This window comes from Maylandia zebra, linkage group LG3 (genome assembly GCF_041146795.1).
Source record: "Maylandia zebra isolate NMK-2024a linkage group LG3, Mzebra_GT3a, whole genome shotgun sequence".
In the NCBI taxonomy this organism is placed as follows: Eukaryota; Metazoa; Chordata; class Actinopteri; order Cichliformes; family Cichlidae; genus Maylandia; species Maylandia zebra.
The window spans coordinates 16,287,783-16,303,008 of NC_135169.1; the positions used below are offsets into that span (position 1 = coordinate 16,287,783).

Consider the following 15,226-nt stretch of genomic DNA (forward strand, 5'->3'; position numbering starts at 1 on the left):
GAAGGAATTGCTTTAGCAATTGCTTGTCAAAATCCGACACATTGACACCTCCTCGTCGTATTGCTTTGGTCAAACAGACATGTAACCTTTGCAAATAGGCTGATGGTCTTTCTCCTTCATTCTGAAGTGTGTTCATGAATCGCGCATAGAGCTCATCGCCATCTTCGACGGCTCCAAACGCAGAATCGAGTACTCTCAGGTACTCAGAGGGTCTAGCATTTGGACCTAAATGCTTAGTGACATCTGTGGCAGGCGACAGAAGACTGTCAAGTATCCTCTGTGTGCAGTTCAAGTCAGAAACGGCTGGATCACTCATGAGGACTTCAACACTTGTGCGCCAGGCGTCGTAATCAGCTTCACTGTTAGGGCGAGGAATGCGCCCAGAGAAAGCTCTAATCCTGCTCGGCATGGGCGAGTGTGAAGAAACTTCACTACTGCGCACCACATGTTCAACTACCACCCGCCGGACATTGGGCGGGTTAAGCTCAAGTGTGGGATGGAACTGGGTCGGTGAGTCAAGATCGGTCAGGTTTTGATTTAAGATTGGAATCGAATCCATAGACTGTGAAAAATCAGCAGCAGGTTGACTGGGGGAATGGTCACCCTGTGCATGCAAACTTGTCTCGCCTCTGTCAACAGGGGGAGAAACTGTAGGCTGAGGAGATAGGGGAGGCGCGTTTAAGTTAGCCAGTCCCTCTTTGAGCATGTTTTCTAGTGAATGGCCACTAAGATTGGCCATTTCAGACAGTTGTCTCATGTATGCTCTTGTGACATTCCTTGCATTCGCTGCATATGCCTCAGTTAAACTCCTAATTCCAAACGTGACTTCAGGCTGAGCAGAGCTTCGAATAGTCTGCGGCAAAAGAGGATTCAAAGTATCCATTGCACTGGCATGATTGAACTCAGCTATGATCTGCCTGTGAAACTCAGAATGCGGATCATCTATACGGATGTGGCGGTTAACTGAACCGTGTTTCCCCAGGTAAATAGCTACTTCCTCATCAAGGTCACTGTTAGTAAGCCCTTTTATGATTACAGAGTTAGGGATTTTAATTGCCTCTTTAAGTACTACATCCATTTTGTCAAACTAGGTTTTGATTGTTTCTTATCGTTGTAATACTTAATAAGATGAGTCTCATGCAGTTTCACAATAACTCCTGGCTGCTGGCTCGCCAACTTGTAACACTGATGTGCGTGTTTCGAATACTCCCAGATCAAAACAAGAGTATGTCACCCAAATTTGACACCAAAGAGCTCAAAGATTTGGACCAGTAGGTTCGGCTACGTACAGGAGAGGCGAACTGAATGAGACTCAGACAACCGCGAGTTTTGAAAAATAACCGGAATTGTATTTTCTTTTCAATTAGAAACAACAGGACATTATGACAAACATACAAAACACTTACAAATGAAATTATTCCCTTTCGGTACCAGTACTCTCTTAATAATACCTTTTGGCAAAATCACAGTAATCATTCGATGAAAAAAAAGAAATCTTACCTGGGTGCACCCTTTCTAGAAGTACAGTTCACATTGTCAGGGTTCGAATTTGAGGAAGAGACAAACGACTGCATGGTCTCAGTAGATGTCAGAATAGTGATTTTTATTATACATATGTACATATGGGGAAGATGAGCATCACAAGCCTTTTAGAGCCGATCTCCCCCGAGCAAGCATCTCACAAAGCTTTTATTACAATGATGACGTCAAGTCACATGATAAGTATCAGTCAGTTCTCAGAACTCAGGAAGTTCCCCTCACTCCACAAGTTCTCCTTATAAGGCCTCCAGATGTTTCCACTCAGCCCAGCACTCAGAGAAAACCAGTGTGTGTTGTGTGTATATCTATTCGTGTCTATTGTGAAAGTATATCTATCAGAAAACTGTCCTCAGACAACCCTCCTATTCTTACTAAGGGTGTGTGTACACATTCATGTGTTGTATAAGAGCGTGCATGTACTTTCAAGGCCTGTGTACGTGCAGAACTGAACATAGAACCAAGGCAGGGTCCAGCAGGCCCCACAGGCTTCTGAGTGATTACAGAACTGTGAAACAGCTTTAAGCAAATAACATGAATAGTACAGAACAACAATAGACTGATTAGAGTACTGATAATCTGTGTAGATTAATGTTAACCTAGATATGGTTCAAAGATTATTCTGTCAACTGGTTCAACAATGGTAAATGATTAATGATTGATACTTCTGATTATAACTGTGATCATAAGAATACAAAATGAAATATCTCCTGGTCACATTCCTCCTCTTTGGGCTGGCTTGCCAGCCCAACTCACACCAGGATTTATTTCCAAACCAAACAAACACGTTATGACACTTATCAATCCCAACACCTCCGTTGTTTTCCAATTTTCCCACAACCCAGCTGTTCTTTTAGCTTCAGACTCGAGTTTCAGCCTGACACGCTTCAGGCCCCTTTACCACCTCCTCTTGGAGTGAAGAAACGCCCTCGGATTCTTCTTTCTTCGTCTTCCGGGGTTAGACCACCCTTCAGTCGCTACACAGATCTGTGTGTTTGTTGTCCGTTGTCACCGCCGTGTCCCCCTTTTTGCCAAAAGCCTCTCGAACCACGTTGGTCTCTGGTGTTCCTAGTTTTAGCCAACCCCTTCCTGGTTATCGCTGTGGTTATGGGATCCATCTTATCAAGGAGCCCCAAGGCCATGACACTTGACCCCAGTTGCTGTGAAGGGTCCCCATATCTCCGTGTCCCCGTCTGGCGTCTGTTCCCTTCTCTGCAAGAGACAGAAAGCCAACACCTCTCCTGCGCTGGTTCTCCTAACCTAAGGTCGTTGACTTTGTTTATTCCAATCCTATGCCATGCTTATGTGTGTAAGCGTGCATGCATTTAACCCTCTGCACGTGAAGTCAATAGCACCAATATATCAATCCGATCCGTTGTCGGATGAAGCTTTTGACCTTCACAGACTAAGTGCCAGCTCCTTATAAGCACATTTGCAATGTGTGTATAAAAATGAACAACAGACCTCAAACAAATTGGGCATTCTTAATTCTAACTTGAGTGTAGTACTCCGTTTCTGATCATCTAATTATGCTTCTCACTCGTTCCCTAAATTGTCTAGAAACCTTTAATTTAGCCATACCTAAATTATTAAAACACAGACCAAATGATAGACCCCCTATATAGCTTTTACCTTTATGAGCACACTTCAATAATGAGCAACAACCTGCAATCTGTACCAAAAAATCTTCATGGTCCCACCTGCAATTAAAGATCAGATGCATTTTATACCTGTTTTAATTCCTCCTTATATAGAACCTCCTCAGTTTCAGGTTAGTAGCGATTAGTCTCAATCAATCGTTCTAGTTGTATTTTGCAATTCAGCTAAAAAGCAAACCTGTTAAAGTAAACAGCTTATTTACAACCACCTGCAAATCATAAGAGTAATAAACGGTTCAGCACAACAGACAAGTATCATGTTCAGGTTTCTCCAATCATTAAATCACTATCATTGCCACAATTTGCTTTATTCGCCCTTTGGGCAATGTTATTCCAAGAGAGAGAGCCCCTAATGGCCAGTTAGTGGGCTCTAGGTCAAACTGTCCCCAAATTTGTTATTTGTTATTATTACTTGTTTTCATGTCACTTGTCTGTTTTCTACTGCACCCTTCTCACCAAAGCAAAGCAAACATCAGCAGCACATTGACCGTAGTCAGCCATCCTCATTCCATAGGTGCTATAAAAACATTTCCTGTAAAAGAATCACAGTTTTCAAGACAGGGTGTGTCTCCCCCAACACTCTCACCAGAATACAGTGTAATAGCATCCCCAACTCCTAACCCATAAACACCGTTTCTTCACACATCCGCCCAGAAATCCTGTAATAGAAAAACATTAAAACTGTAACCCTGTAGGGAAGAAAATGTAAATGGTAACGCTGCGCAGTTACCTCTGTAAACAACACAAGACACAAAAATGGCATTTAAAGGTTCACTCATCCTCGAATATTTTGTCATCCTTCTACTCCTGTAAAAGAAACACACATAAATTCATCCACCCTTTTATCCTATCTAGGTGGAGGTGGTTAACCTTGAGTCATGGTCAAGTCTTGTCATCTTTTACCAGTCAGTCCGTTTGTTTTTGTTTCCAGTCTTTCATCCATTCATCCATTCTTTGCTGATAGTGAAACCTGTCGTCGCATTTAGTTTCCACACTCAGCAAAATGACGTCATCTCAAAAAGAAACAAGAACTTGAGTTTGGATTACCTCGCTGAATCCTTTTTTAAACAGGGACTCTCGTTTCTAATTGTCCCCACAAGTGTTTCCTCCAGAACCCATTTCAATGCGGAGAAACTCACTTACAACAATTTTCTCGCCGACGTGTAATGCTTGTAATTTCCGATATGCAGATCTGCTTAAAGAAAAGATTCACAAACAAAAATCAGTAAATATAAAACAAAATAAAATGAAAAATAACAAAAACAAAATGCAGACGCCCGGGTCTTAGGACTTGTCACTGAATATTCTTCCCATCAATAAAAATACCAACCTAAACCTACACAGAGTCAAATCAACACCACCTCAACCTTTTCATATTCATAAACCTATATGTTTTGCGTTCGTGAAACAAAATTGAACCATTAAGTAAGTTGAGCTCTTGAAATGTTTTAATTCTCTTAATTCTGCCAGTTTATTTCAACACTTATTCAATGACTTTTATTCAACTGCTACTTGGTCACTCGACTTTTACCTGTTCAAATTGCCTAGGGTTCAACAAAGTCTAGATCCCCGTTATCATGAAACTTGAACGGTGTACGATGATTTACTTTCAGTAATTTAGAATCATCACTCAACCTAGCTCTACTACTGGCACTGCGTGACTTTTCTCACACTGGAAACCAGAATTTAGTACAGAACTTTAATGCCTCAGGCAATCGCGTTCAAGGGCTGCCCCCCCTTCTCTTCTTCTTTGTCCGTGTGTTCCTCCTTTATTAAATCTCCATCACAATGACGTGGCGCTCTGAAATAAAACTCACACTGTTAATTCCTCGTTTTCACTCTGCACCACTGCTCAGAGTGTTTTCTTTTCTTTTTAGTGTAGAGTAAACAATTAAGTCGAGGCCTTAAGCCCCAGATATCTCGCACAGGCATCATTTTCATAACCAAACCGCTCCGGACTCTGCTCCCCAGACCACACAAATGCCCTCTGGGCTTATTATTATAGCAAATTCTGTATTTGACGTTGTCGTGTGCAGCATTGAGCCTTTGTCAGTAAAGCATTCTTCATTGCAGCAGCTGGGGCATTGTGTGTCACTTCTTAGTAAATTAAATCAACATTTTGATTTTAGTGCATGGGTATGTATCAGTTTTCACTCCCTCAACGAGTGCATAAGTGTTCATGTGTGTGTTTCTCTTCATTCTAAGTCGGTGCATGCAGAAGTGTGTGTTCGCGTGTTGGTGTATGTTTGTGTTCATCACCTTCCTGTTCTGTAGTTTAGGTAAACCAGCGGCCTGACGCATGGCCTAGGGTCCTCCCCTCCTCTTTGGGTCTGTTTTCATCCGTTGTTGCAGCTGCCTGCATCTTCTCCTTGTACCTTGACCCTTTTGCTTCTGTATGGTCTTTCAGGGTTTACTCCTGCTGTTGGAGCTTTGCGTCAAGTCTGACGACCTCCTGCTCCAGCAAGCTTCCGCCTGATTACAAGTCCTGTACGTGAAGCTCCACATCTGACTGATGAGTTCCATTAGCAGCCAGCTCCTCCGGAGCCATGCTCAGTTTCTGCTCTGATGCCTTAAGCTCTTACTGAGGGCAAAAAACCTCAGAGTCTTTCCTTCCACGTCAGATTGGAGTCTGTTTATGTTGTCCTTACTTTGCTCCACGGCCTTCTGCAGCTCTGCTGTTCGGCTCTTCTCAGAGGTCAGCATTCTTCTGCTCACCGTCCCTTTTCCTCCGGGCTTAATGCGCGTCTCGTCACAGCTCTGTCAGCTGACGCAGCCTGGGAATTTCCCCCGTGTAGTGAAACGGGCGTTAGGTTTTAGTGCTCTCCGTCTCTGCTGCATGAGATCGCTCTTTTGCAGCACTGTTGACATCCTCAAGTTGTTGTTGTGAGTTCAGCTGCTGTGGCCTTCAGGGGTCAAAGGGTCAAAGATGGTCGCGGAGAGGGCAACGATGGTAGAGGGGAGGGTAGGAGTCCAGGTCAGCTTCGGCTTTCAGAAAAAACAAAAACAAAACAAAACAGGCGAACAGGTTCACATCCAACAATGAACCACAATTTCAATCATCAGCATATAAATGGTAACACTTATTTGCATTTTCACAGACTTCGTTAACAAATAGCAACAGTTAATCAGCTGGAGGATTATTTCCAACCGCTCACACTCACTTTTGTTCACATTCATGGAATGTACAGAGTCCGTAAAACAAGTCCTTAAAACGACCCGCCCGTGAGTCCAGGGGGATGTGTGTGAAGAAGGGGGACTACGAGTACAAAATGGCGTGGTGTGTTTCTGTTTTGTTGCATCTGGCCTACCACACTCTGATGTGCAGGACAGAACAAAGTCATTTGGTCCTTCAACAGGGTTGGCTCGCCATCAATTTCAGGATCCGTTGGAATGCACCAGGAAGATACAACCAAAGAAACAAAAAAAACAAAACCAAACAAAAGAAAAAACCTGACCTGTCAACGACAGTGTCATGGGACATATTAAGTTCCTCATAAAATCCCAATTCACACATTCACTTCAACTGCTGGGTTTCAGTAATTTGAACAAAGTTTCCTACAGAACATTCCTAAACAATTATCATTAAACACTGGAACATTTTACTTGCAAGGCCTTCATGAAACACCTGCCGGTGGATCACTGACTTCCTGACGGACAGGAAGCAGCATGTGAGGCTGGGAAAGAATGTCTCGGACTCCCGGACCATCAGCACCGGCTCCCCTCAGGGCTGTGTTCTTTCTCCTCTGCTCTTCTCCCTGTACACCAACTGCTGCACCTCCACCCACCAGTCTGTCAAGCTAATCAAGTTTGCAGATGACACCACCGTTATTGGGCTCATCTCGGACGGGGATGAGTCTGCCTACAGGAGGGAGGTTGAACGTCTGGTGTCCTGGTGCAGCCACAATAACCTGGTGCTGAATGCCCAGAAGACAGTGGAGATTATTGTGGACTTCAGGAAGCACACAGCCCCACTCCCCCCCATCATCCTGACTGACACCCCCATCACCTCTGTGGACTCATTCCGCTTCCTGGGTACCACCATCACCCAGGACCTGAAGTGGGAGCCCACCATCACCTCCATCATCAAGAAAGCCCAGCAGAGGATGTACTTCCTGAGGCAGCTGAAGAAATTCAACCTGCCAACACGGACGATGATGCAGTTCTACACCGCAATCATCGAGTCCATCCTCACCTCCTCCATCACTGTGTGGTACGCTGGAGCCACTATCAGGGACAAACAGAGACTGCAGCGTGTTGTGCGCTCTGCTGAGAAGGTGATTGGCTGCAGACTCCCATCTCTGCAGGACCTGTACACCTCCAGGACATTGCGGCGTGCAGCTCGGATCTCAGCTGACCCTTCTCACCCTGGACACAGTCTGTTTGACCTGCTCCCCTCAGGCAGGAGGCTCCGGTCCATTCGCACCAGAACCTCTCGCCATAAGAACAGTTTCTTCCCCTCTGCTGTTGGACACATGAACAATAACCATATGACTGTTCCCGCCACTAACACATGACCCTACGTTGTGTCACTGCATCATTCCATGTTTGGCACTGATCACCACCTGCACTCATGTATATATCTTTCTACGTAGCACTTTTAATTCTTATTCTTACTTTTATTTTTTCATGTCTATTTAAGCGCAACTTATGACACTATGTTTGCACTGAAGCACCGCAGCAATTTCCTGATGTTGTAAACCTGCTCAACATTTGGCAATAAACCCCTTTCTGATTTCTGATTTCTAAATAATGAACAAGTAAAATATTTTGCTCACCGATCTCAGAATTAGAAAGACGGAGCAGCGCGAGATGGCGCACGACCGATGAAATGGCGCCGTCTTTAACTCCCGACCTTTCTCGACTAAGCAATGTAAAAAGAACCAGCTAATTACTCGTCTTAGCAATATACATACAGTAAAACAATCTTTCGTAAACGGCGAGTGCTAGCTCTCCGTCTATATTACTCTTTTTCATACCTCGTCTCAGTAAATCGCCGTGTCTCGTTTCCTCACTAGCTTGCTCATGGAAGGTTCGCGAGCGGAAGAGAAAGAGAAAAATCTGTGTCCTCCTAGGCAGGGGCGGCAGGCGGAGCCTGTACCACGTCTCAGCAGCTCATTGGCCTAGAGTAACACGTGTCTAAACCAGAACAGTTAACTCCTTAACTGCTGCACCTATGGTTTATTCATTACAAATGAAGTGTGCTGCTTAGATTAATGATTCTTTTATTCTGGTGTATTCTAGTTAAGCCATACTCAAATATGGGTTACATGTATTTATAAAGAAACCTTTAAATAATAGTCATAATTCTGATTATTATTAGAAATATCAAACATTTAAGTGGATTTTCTGTTACACATATTGTGTTAGCCCTGCGATAAACTGGCAGCCTGTCTTTGTCCTGTATCAGCTGGGATAGGCTTCATCCTCCCGTGACCCTGAATTGGATACATTGTATTCCAATTATGTAATCTGATCATTTACAAACTCAAGATATCTAATCAAAATGTAAGTAATAATTATAAAATGGGAAAGCAGAAATAAGTGTGACATGAATGTAAATGTGTGAGCTGACATAGAGGACAGCTACATGTAGTCTGAAAAACCTTTGTTGTCAAGTTTGCAGGTATATCAGCACGAGACATTCTTAAAAGGTGCATACATCACCTTTGGCAGAGAGCCAGCTTTCTTCCCCAAATTCAGTAAAGCTGCCCTTGTAGAGTCCTTCATCAGACTTGGAAACTGTGGGGTTGGTAATGTTTACTGTTGAGCTTTTCCCAATAAAGATGCCATCTTTATAGAATTCAGCAGTGAAGGTGTCTGATTCTTTTTACATTGCAGAGTCACTTTATTACCCTCCATCACAGGATGGGGAGGACTCTCCAGTATCACAGTGCCAAGAATTTATCTTAAATCTCTTCTCATGCCCTATAGATAATGGATAATAAATCATAGTTTAGGATGAACACACAATATGGACAAGTTAACTGGATCGCCTGTACATTACAACCAAGGGAACTGATCGGCCATAGAAACCCACACTGCACACCATAAGTAGTTTCATTGGTCTTCCCCTTTGTTGTATATTGTACAAAGTGTTTTGAGTGCTGAAGTACAGTAGAAAACCATTATATCAGAAAGAGTCTATTTACTATTCACAATCGCAAAATCATATAGCATAGAAGATTTTACTACTACCTTGTAAATCTTCCATTTTACTTTGACAAAAAAAATGAGGAAAACACACACACAAGCAAACAATAACCGAAAAAAGGAATAGGCTGAAGCCATATGGCTTGTAATTATCCTATCCTTTACCCCATAGGACTAATCAAATACTTACCCAAGAAAATAAATAACGTTCTAGCAACCTTTTGCTTGCCAGAACGTGGTCTACACTTGAATCCATCTGTTAGCCTTGACAGTGACTCTTTGCACATTCATATAGCTCATTTGAATTTAGAATGCACTTTGCATTCAGCCTCCACTGATGATAGTCACAAACAGATTTGAATATACACAGCCATCTTTCATTTTCAAGAATTCTAGTTTGATTTTTGTTTGCATTCATATTTTTTAACGAAATGTTGAATACAGCTATGATAGACTGGGTCCTTCCCAGGGTACATTGCCTTTCACTCAAGGATCCCAGGACATTGCTCAGCCCCACCATGATCCTGGGTGGATACGTGGTTATAAAATGAAATGACTGATATTGAATATGAATATTCCTTAAAAAGCAGCGGGGCTAGGGGAGGGTCTGTGCTGACGGACGTGGGTTACTGACCTGGCAACCTGGCTGCCCCTGGGTGGGTCCGGGATGGGCGTGAGGTTCTGGGGGCGCTCCGTCTCTGGGCTGGGGCCCGGGCCGGGCCTCGGGGGCTTGGGTCCTGGTTGGTGTGTTGCCGGGGTTGTGGGCGGGTGGGTGCATGGGGGCCCGGCCCTGGAGCAGGGTGCCGCCGGTGCGTCGAGCCGCCTGGGGGGCTCTTCAACTGGTGGGGGGGATGGTCACATCTTGCAGGAGCTTTCTTCTCTTCAGGAACTCTCTGCAGGAGGGGGAGATACAGGAGAGGTGGAGGAAGATCTCAGCCTGGGCGTTTACCGTCTTATGTAGTCTGGAAGATGTGTGGATGGTGGGGTGGGTGCAGTTTTCTCTGTGGTGGGGTTGGGTGGACTGTCCAGGGCTCTGTGGAGCCGGGGGGCGCTACTGCACTGGGCCCCGGTCTGGATGGGCCTGGGCCCCCCTTCCCTGGCGGGTCGCAGAGGGTGGGAGTGCCTACTGGGGTCAGCGGGGGAGCTGGCCCCAGGGAGGGGTTACCTGCCCCTCCCTTCCTTCCCTCCCCATCTCCAGCTGCCTCCCTCTTCCCGCTCCTCCACAACCACCCACACATGCAGGGCCTTCGAGTGGGGGTATGTCACCAGGGTGCAGAGGAGGCTACCCCCCCCCCCCCCCCTGTCCCCTTCTGGCTGCCTCTGCCTCAATTTTATCCCACAACTTAGACATTCACATTATTCACACTCTCATTACACATACATATAGGATCTTGGGGGTGGGCACAATCACGGAGTCCAAATCACCATCAGGGTGTATACCTCACCCCTGACGTCGTTGCCCACCTCTCAATTTTAAATACACTTAGTCATTGAGGGCTAGCAGGAGGGACTATGCGCTTACCTGCTGCTCCTTGGCAGGTGGCTCCATGCCCTCCTGGGTTTTAATTGCACCTTAGAACACATATGCATCAACACTACAATGAGCGGGTGGAGGGAGGTTTGGAGTCTTCTCCCACCCCCATTCTCTGCGGCCTGCTGGAGCGGGAGGGCTAGTAGGAGGAGTTGGCCGTCCGACTGCGGTCTGGGGTGTGGGGCCTCCCTGCTGCTGCGGAGTCGGGGTGGTCTGCCTCTCCCCACCGCAGGGAAAAGGGTAACACCACCTGGGTCTGGGTGCAATTCCCCCCTCCAGGGGCAAGGGTACCTAGACCCGGTTTGTAGAGTACGCTTGGGGAGTGTGATTGTGTGTACAGCGTCTCTTTATGTCTGTCTCCACGTTGGTTGAGTGTGGAGTGAGTGCATATGAGAGCATGAGGGTGGGAATGGATGTTTGTGTCTGTGTGTGCCTGTATGTCTGTGTCTATATGTCAGGTTGGGTATCAGACGCCACCTCTCTGGGGACACATCAGGCCCTCCAAGGTTTGGAGGCCTATCTCCACCCACCACCACTTCCCCTGCCGGCGGCGGACTCCCTCAGGTGTCGGTGTGTTGGTGGTTCTTTGTGTCTGGGGGTGGGCGTCCGGGTACACACCGGCTCACTCCTTGGCGGCCGCTTGTCGGGGCCTGGGGCCTGGGGCTCGCTCGGGCCCCTTTGGAGGTGGGGTGCCCCCGGCCTCTCGGCCTGGGGCTCGGTCACTCAGGCACAGCTGGGGGCCGGCGGAGCTCACGGGCGCGTCACTGCAACTCCCCTGACTTCTGCTCCGCGGCTGCTGGGCGAGCCCTCATCTGGGACTCTCCTCAGCTCTTACTGGAACAGTGGTGCGGCTGCCCCCCTGTTGGTCTTCCATGGTCTCTTGTGTTCTGGGGGCCTCTGGATGTCTGGAGTTTTGATCTCCTCCATACCCGCTTCACACCCTGGAGGACGGGGCTGTGGCCCCCCCACACTCCCTAGCAGATCATTACATGGAGAAACCTTTGGAATGCAAGCATGCTGATCCAGACAGGTATGCACACATGGGTATTCACAGACGCGGACTAAAGCTTTCTTGGCTGCTGCCTCAAAGCACACTGTGCGCTGTCTATCTTGCGTGCTGCACAATATCGTTTATTATTTAGTAAATATTGATATCTATGACTAGCTAGTTTATTGTGATGGTGCTTTGTTTTCTCTATTATTATGTTACTCTTTGTTGTTTGCTGTCTCCTCTGTTTGTTTTTTTTGTTTTTTGTTTTTTTTTTTTCTCCATACAGGTGACCCAGGAGTTCTTTTTATTTTTTCTCTCTCTCTTCCCCCCCCTTCTCACCGTCTCTTCTCCCCTTTGGTTTTCTTTCTTTCTCTCCCCCTCTTTCTCTCATTCATTCCCCCTGTCCTATTTATTAAAAAAAAAAAAAAAAAAAAAAAAATGACAAAGGATGAACTGAAGCTCTGCCATCACGTAATGTCGCATACTGCTGTTTCTGATGTCATTTAAAAAAAAAAAAAAAAAAAAAAAAAAAAAAAGAAATTATAATACAAATTCCTGGGTATTTGTCAGATTCATCAAGAATAATATAGATTGCATATGTCTAAATTGCTAACCCTAGCTCAACAAACAATAATACCCTGGACTGACAGTATTATTACATGCTGTGATCATGAATAGATTTGATCAGTTCCAATTATAAAAGAAAAGGAAAACATAAACACAGAAAAAAAAAGCAAAATAGAAAAACTTAAAATTGTGTGGTCATTTTCTTCCCAACTCAAAAGAAAATGCATGACACACAGGCATGTGCAGAGGGGTGGGCGGAAGGGGCTTGAGCACCTGCCCCTTTCCTGATGGATGCCCCAAGTGCCCTTTTCTTGAGGCATTTTTTTAATGTGTCTGTGCATGTGGAGTCCTGCCTGTGCCCCTCAACAATAATATTTAACTATTAATCAAGTTTTGCTAAATAAAAGGAACTGGATTGCATCAGTCCAGCCTGTTCTCACTGAGGAACCCGAAAGGTGACCGTCCGTGTTCTTATGCTACGCGCCAGGTTATGGATGAAAATCAATGTTATATGAGTAATAATTTTAAAAATCTATACACATAAAACAGACACACGCACGCACGCACGCACGCACATACAGTGACATTTAGAGCTCCTTCAGAGTACTGTATATACTATGGCCACAAGTTTCCATCATTGTGCTGATCCAGAATCCTTCTCTTAATATGTATTACTAGAGCTATAATAATAAAGCAATGAGAAAAAAAAATAAAGTAATAAATAGGAAAAAATGTATTTACGATTATTCCATTTGTTTCCACTCTGTGCAGGGAGAAAGCTTATTAAATTTGTAAACTGTAGAGATACAATAATTTATCAGCAAATGAGCATTTTGCCATATTTGAAATATAAATGTAATGTAATCAAATGTATTTTTTTTAAATAGTGTTTTTTTTTTATAATATCGAAATTATAATAATGTATAATTAAGTGGATATGCATATTAGATAACTTTTAGTGAAATATAAGTCCTCCAGAAAGGCAGGAAAAGCCCTGAACTTACTCTGCCTCTCTTCCCCCTTCCATCTCCTCATCTGAGTTATCACTCTCCACTTGCTGTCCATCTGAGAACAGGGCACAATTTTCCTTCTTGTAGGTGTCAAGAAGGAGTATTCGGCACTACAAAAACAAAATAATGCAGTGAAATCAGTTTTGTTGCTGATGTTTGTCCAAAACTTTAATCACCACCAATGTCCCATTCATATACTGTTTAGTATATCAAGTCAAGTGGTTTTTATTGTCGTTTCAGCCATGTACAGTACAGAGTGAAATGAGACAGCATTCCTCCTTTTTGGAAAATAAATTATTTGAAAGCTTGCCAAAATATATCTAAAGACTGCACATAGGATTGTCCAGGTTGAAAGAGTTTACAAGAACAATCTCAGTCCACAGGCTATAACACAAAGGCTCTCTGGCCTTAAGTACTAATTGCCAGGGTACCTCCTCTCTGTGGAGAAACAGCCCTACACAGAGGTGGTACATTAGGCTGGAAAGAGGGTAGGACACGTCCACGCAGGCAACACAGCCAGTAAACTCTAAATGCTCTGATATGCCATATCAAACAAGGTACAGATCAATGATTAACAGATGAGGTCATTTCAGTGGACTTTGACAGAGAAACTGACTGCATCCTGTGACTGTGAGAGGCAAGTAGGCTTTAATAATACTTTAAATTTCATTTAAAATGATCAGTAGGGAAATGATTGGTTGCATAAAATGCTTTTAATCATTTGTTCAATCTGTCCAAACCTTTTAGTCTGTTGTTTGTTTTCTACATTTGACCGAGTGAATATGGAGTGTCACGGTCCTGGGTCGGTGACCCAGTGTTTTAACTTTTGTTTTTTTATTATTATTAATCCGTGATTTCATTGTGGTTTATGATTACTTGTGTTTTGGTTTCTGTTTTGTATGTCATGTCACTGTTGTCTCTGTGCTCCGTGGTCCCTTTGTTCAGTGTGAAGTCCTTGCCTCTGTCGTGTGTTTCCTGTTTTACTTTGACGGTCCCTTGACCCATGGCAGTGTTTCTGGTTTTACGTCTCCCCGGTCTTGCCTGTTTAATTAGTGTCATCTGTGTTTCCCTCCTGGCCCTCATTCCCTCGTTTACTCTTTGTATTTATTGTCCATGTTGTCCTCCAAGTATAAGTATCCTGTGTGTTCTGTTCACAGTTTTTCCGGTTTGGTTTTATTTTGACTCGTGCAAGCAATAAAGCTGAGGTTTTTTGAGTTTAAGTTTTACATCCTGGAGTCTGCTTCTGGTTCCTCCCTTCCTGCCTTCTGCACACAGACCTTGAAAGGAGGATGCAAAAGTGCTTAAAGGCATGTCATATGATATTGTGACTGGAGAGCTAGGGGAAAGTAGACCACAAAAAAAGTTGATATAAATGTGTATATAAGATATATATAAGTGTCATAATATTTAATATATTTTCTTATTGGTACATCTGATATGCAATATAATATTTTACAACTGAAGTATCAATATTATATAAACATGGCACAGGCACTGCCACTCTGAGAGTGATTTATCAACAGCATATCAAGCTGACTGTGTGAACCATGTAGCCTGGACTTAACTGTTCAGCCTTTGTAGTGTTTTAAGTTGTTATACCCCTGAAAAATACATGTATGGAGAATTATAACTGAGAACACATTCTACAATTTTAGCATCTGTGTCGTATGATCATCCAATTAAAGCTGCTGTCTGAAACTCTTGCGGCCCACGTCACCCCTACTTGCGGCCCGTATATTGAAGAAATATAACGCAATTTGGCCCTTGAAGTCACTTTTTTGTT

At 44.2% G+C, this 15,226-nt stretch overlaps 1 protein-coding gene and 1 long non-coding RNA gene across 2 annotated transcripts in view; one reads left to right on the forward strand and one right to left on the reverse strand.

Moving 5' to 3' along the window:
- LOC101482912 (butyrophilin subfamily 3 member A2) overlaps positions 1-15,226 on the forward strand; it is a 165,633-nt gene that overhangs the window by 41,118 nt on the left and 109,289 nt on the right. The window lies entirely within an intron of this gene.
- Positions 1,583-6,214, reverse strand: LOC143414996 (uncharacterized). The gene is made up of 2 exons (XR_013095605.1): positions 3,404-6,214; positions 1,583-3,236 (listed from the first exon to the last, which is right to left on the reverse strand). It is a non-coding gene; the product is annotated as an uncharacterized LOC143414996 (long non-coding RNA).